Source organism: Mustela putorius, unplaced genomic scaffold (assembly GCF_011764305.1).
Source record: "Mustela putorius furo isolate JIRA1106 unplaced genomic scaffold, ASM1176430v1.1 tig00003956_pilon_pilon_pilon, whole genome shotgun sequence".
NCBI lineage: Eukaryota > Metazoa > Chordata > Mammalia > Carnivora > Mustelidae > Mustela > Mustela putorius.
The window spans coordinates 2,626-9,858 of record NW_025422100.1 but is presented as its reverse complement, the minus strand read 5'-3'; the positions used below and the strand labels follow the sequence as shown (position 1 = coordinate 9,858).

At 48.7% G+C, this 7,233-nt stretch overlaps 1 pseudogene; it reads right to left on the bottom strand.

Annotated features, from left to right (window-relative positions):
* Nucleotides 1–405: 405 nt before the first annotated feature.
* LOC123389144 lies at nt 406–6,755 on the bottom strand (annotated as a pseudogene).
* Between the last annotated feature and the right edge of the window lie 478 nt (nt 6,756–7,233).

Sequence of the window (7,233 nt, the reverse complement as noted above, 5' to 3'; positions counted from 1 at the left end):
TCAGAGTCTCACGGAGAAAAAAAAGAGAAATGAATCATCATTTGACCATGACATTCCCACTAAAGGGGAGGACAGTGGGAGAAAGAGCAAGGGAAGAGGAAAGAAAAATCTCAAAATAAATGTGGGGTGGACGGCAGGAGGAGGAGGGGGTCTCGGAAATTGGGGGCAGGTGTGGCGATCGAACCAACGCTAGCCACAAACACACGATTCCGCCCATTCTAGAGCGGACTGGACATAAACATGCTCGCACATCCACTTGTCGGCTGCGTTTTGTCAGCCGGCCAGTAGCGAGGTGATTCTTTAAGAGCTCTGAGAACCCAAACTTGTGGCCGCCCCGCAGCTGAGCTGAAGTGGAGCTGGGAGCGGCCCAGATGACCCGAGGCTGCCAGCTGACCACCTTCCTCCCTACAGATCGCTGGAGCCAAGCTCAGCGGGGGAGAAGCCATGCTCGCGGGTGGGTTCCAGGGCTAAGGGCGGAAGCCGGGTTCCCACAGAGGCCTCCGCGCCCAGGCGGCTGCAGCGGCGGCGCTCGGGACTGGAGGCCTGACACCCGGACGCGCCCCCCGCTCTGGACAACCGGCCGCAGAAGTAAAGGGCCAGCATCCCGCCACGGCTATGCTTCCCGCGGGACAATCTCGGGAGAAGGTCCTGGAAGAGGTTCGCAGGCCGATTTTCCGAGGGAAACGGCGAGGTGGGGAGGGAGCGCCCCTGACCCTCCCCGCCCTCCCTTCTCCCGCTCACCAGGCATCAACAGCGTCGGGGCTGCCCTGCAGAAACGTAGGCGAGGTTGTAGTGTCGCCGTCCGCCGCATGGGGGCAGCATCACCTGCTGGCTCGTCGGTAGGGCCTGCGCGCCTCTCTTGGCGGAGGCAGGCGGGGGCGGGCCTGCAGCGTCCTCTTTCATTGGCCGGGCGGGGGCGCTGCCATGTTGGAGCAAGCGGTGCCTTCTGTGCGGTGGAAACGCCATGGCTTCACTGGTAGCGTCGGGGAACGCAGCCTCCTACCTTTCCTCCTCGCTCGAGTGTCGGTGCTGAGAGGCGGTGGTCGGCGGGATGGAGAGAAGTAGGATGAACCTGCCCAAGGGGCCGGACTCGCTCTGCTTCGACAAGGACGAGTTTATGAAGGTGCTCGCCTGGGCTCTGCTACCCGGAGCCGGGCCGTGGGTGGCCTGCCCTCCTTGGACCTCCGGGGCCTCTCCTCGGGCTTCTCCTGCGGGCTTCCTGGGCCGTCCCCGCCCCGGACGGGTCCTCGGCAGTGACCTCACTGCACTTCGCAGTGAGTCTCTTGGCCTCGGGTGGGCTAGGTGCAGCCTGGAGAAAGCACTCCTGTGAAATCGTGCACATTGAATGAAAAGGCCTGAAAGTTCAGGGCAAGTGGTTTTGAGCTAAACGTAAAAGCCCCGGACCCGTAGGACCCGCCTCTGGTACCGTGCGGCACAGTCAGACCGCCGCTCCCCCGGCCTGACAGAAGCCTCCCAGTGCCTTGTGCCTAGAAGCTGAGCGACTGTGCATTGAACACATCTCTGAACACACGTACTTACCAGGAATCGGGTCAAAAAGGCACTTAACCTAACGTTTATGCCTGACTTTCGTCTTAAGCTCCCGGAATGAGAAATCTGAAAGACTGTACTGTCGTTACTGGTTCTGGTCCAGTACTACAAAGCATACCAAGCTCCTTTTCTAAAGTTGCCCTACTTCTCTTGGTGAGGTCAGCCTGAAGCTGGCAGCAGATAACTGTAGGACATAAACTTCCAGAATAGAAATTTAAACTGAAAAGACTTTACTGACAGGAAAGGTTCATCAGACATAGCCTTGAAAATGTCCCAAGGTTTGAATCAGAGCCAGGAGGAGCTTTATCTGTTTTCTGTATCCCTCTGGGTCTGTACTTAAACTATCAAAACGTATATGTTTAATTTCTAAGGATTGGGATTTAGTAGATGGTTTCAGTGTTAAAAAGTTTTGGCTCTATAGGTACCTAAAATTCTGAAAAGAGTTTGAATTTCTTACTTTTTTATGGCTTCAAGTCATAATATGTTTTTTTTTTTTTTTGGGTTAACCAGCTAGTTCCTTTTTGATACTTGCATTCAGATCACATCTCCCAAACTCTGGCTTTAAAAGTGCTTATGTCTGGGATCCTCTGCAGTGTGGCCATATCATTTTTAATATGTAGGGATGCCTAGACGAAGGTATATTGTACTCTTGTTCTTCTATGGTGATGTTAAGCCACTGTAATAAAAGGTGTAAATTGAATGGAGTGTCTGAAGGAGAGCACAGAGTGAATTCTCGGATCCAGAAACCTTTTGTTAACGAAGGACACGTGATGAGGAGAGAGGTCATTGGAAGAAGAAAAGGCACACACACAGACTTAAAGAACCTCAAAGCACGGAAGTCTCTCTAGCTTGTCTGTCTTTGGACTTCGTCAGGCTTTCTTTGGGCCTAACACTAGCATTTTCTCGCACTTCCTCGCCCCGCCATCTTTCTCACTCTGAGCTGACAGAATGCCTTTGGTCAAAGCAGCTTCGGAAAATAGAAATCTCAAAATAGCACTTCTAAAGTAGGACTTAGAGGTAGGAAGAGAGCAAACTGGGAAAGTGGCTAGAATGCCAGCAATTCCATATTCTTTCAAGGCTCTGACATTTTTGAATATAATGTACAATTTGTAGTGTTAATGAACGTGACCCCTTCATACATAGAAGGAAAATACATGGAACAGCTGTTCTGTGTAAAGTGGTATTGATCTTCTATGTGGGAGCTGGAGATAAAGGTTATATGCAATTTGTGTTTCCGTCAGAGAGATGTTTTGTTAAGTTACAGTTCCGAGGCAGAAATGAGTGGAGAGCTTGCTGTCGGGGTTGTATTTCTACATAGGTGTCTTGTTTGGCACATTTTGGAATGAGACTGGGATGGTAGAAAGGGAGATGGGGTGGGGCTGCGGGTTGCACCTTGGACACTGCATACATTGAGGGGTCCACGTTGATGCAGTCTTCACCGTAGAGCTGCAGTCAGGTTTACAGCAGGAAGTTGCATGGTCGTATCTGTTGAGTTCGAGCTGACTGGTGGCAGGAGACTACTTAAAAAGTCATGTTTATGAGATCTAATGAGAAATAGAAGGGGAAAGGTATGCAAAAGAGGTAGGTGATCAAAGTGCAGGAATGGCAGATGGGGAAGGGTCACCTGGGGCAGAGGCACTGGCAACATCATACTTTGTCGGCTTAGAAATATGAAAATCCTTTGGGTTGACAGCCAAATAATAGATGAGCAGGACATAAGGTATTGGTAGTACGGGGAGAAAGTGGCATAACAGATAAATTAGACCATTTACATGGGTGTGCTATTGACATCACATGTAGCCTTCCTCTTCCATCTCAACATATGACTTCATCTCCAGTCGTACAAAAAATTAGCAGCCATCCCATGGGACCTCCTCCATCCTGCTGATCATGATCCCATTCTTGTATTTGTCCCCTTCTCCTCCTCGCCTGGTATGGGGAGGGGCTCTCCTTCCTCCTCGGGTTCAGTCTCCACTCTGGCACGGAGTCCATGCCCTACCGCCCTTCCAGGAGCCTGCGAGGATCCTCTCCCCTGCACTCCTTCCCATCATGCGCTCCTGTTTGATTCTCTCCCACTTGACTGCCCCACCTCTAGGTATTGCCCTGTCACTGTCGCGCATCACAGCCAGTGCTCAGGGGTTTACTTGACTTTCCCACCTTCCACCCTTCAGGCCCTGTCGTTCCACTAAAGAGTTCTTACCAAAACTGTTTCTAAGTCAGCGCACCCGACCTTTCTCTGTCTCCTTACTCGACATCGCAGTAGACCAAATGCTCTGCATTGCTTCCTGTCTTTCTTCTACCTCTCTGATGTGTCTCCTGTGCAAAGTCATGCTCCTGGTAGCCACTGAATGCTGATTATGGGCTCAGCCCCGTGTTCCTTTCTTTCCCTAGATGACCTTTTGTGCAGCTTCATGACCACCTATCAGCAGGTCAGGCAGATTCCTGTCTCTGGCCCACACGCCTCCTGAGCACCAGTTCTGTGTATCGGACTTGCTGACCTTTCTTCTCGGATGTGTCTGTGGCCCCTCAGACTCATCAGGTTCAAGACGGAATTCATGAGCACCTCCTCCACTGAAAACCACCTTTCTTATTCTATTGCCTCTCTCAGTAAACACTTCATCCGTTTAGCCTGGAGTCGGGGAAACCAGAAGTCAACTCCTACTCTGTCACCTTTCCAAAAATCTAGTCTGTCACACCAAGTCCTGTGGATTTCGCTTCCTAAACCTCTTGAGTCCATATATACATCTTTCCATCTCTTCTCGTACCCTTGCAGTGCGCCCTTGCCATCACACCGTAGAAGCTTCTCACCCAGTCTCCATGCGCCTTCCTTGTCTTTCTGGCCCCCTGGTCTACACTGCAGGCAAGCCACTCTTCTCAGAATGCGGATGTGATCTTGTATGTACCAGGTGACTGGTCAGTCCACCAGCTCTTGAAAAAAACCATTTTCCCACTCACTCGAAATGTATTTCAAAGAGAATCAGTCCCCCATGGGGTAGTTTTCCTTGGTAGACAGTTTTGTTTCTGTGCTGAGCCAGTCTGCCTCCTTCGAACTTCTCTGTGTCAGTTCCTCTCTGGAACTTGTGGCTTCGTTGGCACCCCGGGTAGGCACATGAAGACCTTTTCCATGAGAAGTGAAGGCAGGAGCCCTCTGGACGGTGAAATGTATGTACCCTCATGTTCCATAGGTAAAAGAACCGTGTGTTGGGGGTGGGGGGGGGTAAGTCGTTGAGGCTCCTCCGTGTTCTAATTGGGTGAACTGGGAATTTTGAGACAGGCAGCAGGTCCTGTGTGTCCTTGTTTGCAGGGAGCATGCATTCTGATGGACAAAACGGAAAAGGGGAAGAATGAGCAGCTGCTCAGATCTGTTTGTACTGTGCTGGCTGATTAGCTGTGACCTGCAGATGTGGGTCCCATCCTCGGCTCTGCTCTCTGCCTGCTTATGTCTGACTTGGGGCAAATCACTCGCCTCCGGCCTTCTGTTTGCTTGTTAGTATAATGAGGTGGTGCTTATCTATGTGATCTTTGCTGGCTCCTCTGAAAAGACTCCAGTCCATCCTGGCTTGCAGATAAGGAAACTGAGGCCTGAGGTGTGATGACTTCCTTTAAAGCCACACAGCTAGTTGGGTCCAATCACAGGCCAGATCTCCTGACCCCCACGCATCAGTCCTTGGAAATCCTACTGTAATATGTTCCTTTCCAGAGGCCACAGGTGGGAACTGAGGGAAGTGGGACAATCAGAACATTAAGAATAGCACAGAAGATGGCACAATGTCCGCATGCCTTGGCACCTGCATTTCACCAATAGGGCCACCTCTTACCTTAGAAGAAGTTCCCACAGGGCTGGTGATCTGGATGCCTGGCCTGGAGCTTAGCTACGGTAAATGGGACCAGAGGGAAGTGATGGCTTTTTGAGGTGGACTTTGTTGACGGCGGCTGGAGATAGCAGCTGACAGAGGAGGAAGAGGGAAGAGTGACAGACGGCAGATAGCCGCAGGCCCGCAGGTCAGCCACTGTTGCCCAGGGTCACCCATCCCCAGGAGCTGTCTTTGTATCACAGGAGCTGAGTGCTTACCCTGTGGGTTCTTAGTTCGATGTCACGTCTTGATGACAAGATTCCATTCTCTTCCACATCAGTTTGAGACACACTGTAATGAAATTCTAATTAGCCAAATATGGAATGTAAGCCTGGAACTCATTTTATAGAGATATTTTCTTATGTGAACTACTTTCCCTGATGATAGAGGAGTTGTGACGATGTGTACATCAGATATAGTTTTTTCTGATTGGCACTTGTAAGAAGGGTTCCCGGCAAAAAAGAACTGTTTTTTTGTTGTTGTTGTCCTCCCTTTGATCTTTTCCATTCCTTTTTTTTTTTTTTTTTTTTTGTCTTGTGAGCGGTCATCTGATTTATAAAAAGATGCAACAAAAAGTAAAATGGTACAAGATAATCAGTTTCAAAACATAAAAAAATGAGTGTCTTTAGCCATAGCTCAGAACAGAGGAACGGGGTGGGTAAGGAGAATTGCTTGTATGAACTGGCAACAGGAAAATTTGGTAAAGGAGAGCTGAGGAACTCTATTAAGACATAGGAGTGAGGGGCTCCATCATCATCTGGCATTCGCTCAGTGTCGTCTATATGGTTAGAGATGTCCATGATGGGAACTCCAGCAATCTTCTGGGTCTGGGTCAGCTGATGCCACAGTGTAACACTCTGAATTACTTCCATACTGAGCAGTCATCTGCATAGTTTGTCTTGTGTGTACGTGGTAATCGTTTGAATCTTGGCTCTTTCGCAATCCTTAGAACCTCTTGATACTTTCACCCCGGTTTCTCAGTTTCAGCCATTACACAGTCAGTTGTACAACTGGTACACTTGGCACACAGCCCGTCCATCATTGACCGGTCAAGTTTGGCCTAAATAGAAAAGTTGATAAAGTCAGTACAAGCCCGGTACCAACCAGGATGTGGTAAGTCGGCCCAGCTGTGTGTTTATATTGGAAAAAGAAGGAGGGATGTTGGGGGACTTCTCTTTCCTTGAGTGCATGGGATCCTTTCTTTTCTTTCTTTTTAGGTTTTAATCTGTCCTTCTCTCGGAGAAGGATCTCAGAGCTAAGCATTCGCTTCCTGGTCACATACTTTCTTGCTTTCTCTTTCCTTGCTTCCCCATGTTCACACCATTTATGGGATATACAGGGACATTTATTCATCTCTGTTGTCCATTGTTTTTCAAGAATGGTTGGAAACACACACATATGTGAGCTCACACAATCTTTCTATGTCTTTCAACCCCTATGTAGTGTGCAGATTAGTGCTTAACTATTTTGGTTTTTTGTCTCGATGAAATGGGACATGTTTCAGGGCAGAGCTCATAAATTTCATATGCCCTTTTAGTACTTCTCATCATTACAGAGTGATGGTTCTGGGGGATTCTGCTTCTCGTAGAGATAGTATATAGTGATTTTATAAGTCCATGTATCTGGGAAGGAGTGTTTTAACTTCTTGGCAGCTTAGAGAACTTCAATCTTTCCAAATTTTCCAATTCCATGTAATTTTCATAGCATTAAAGCTACTAATTTCAGATTATTGGTAAGTTTTAAATGATTAATTCCCAGGTTACGTTGAATTAGTCTTTGTTTGCCATCCCCTGATTGCAGCTAGTTAGTAAAGTAGCTAAACTTTTAAACT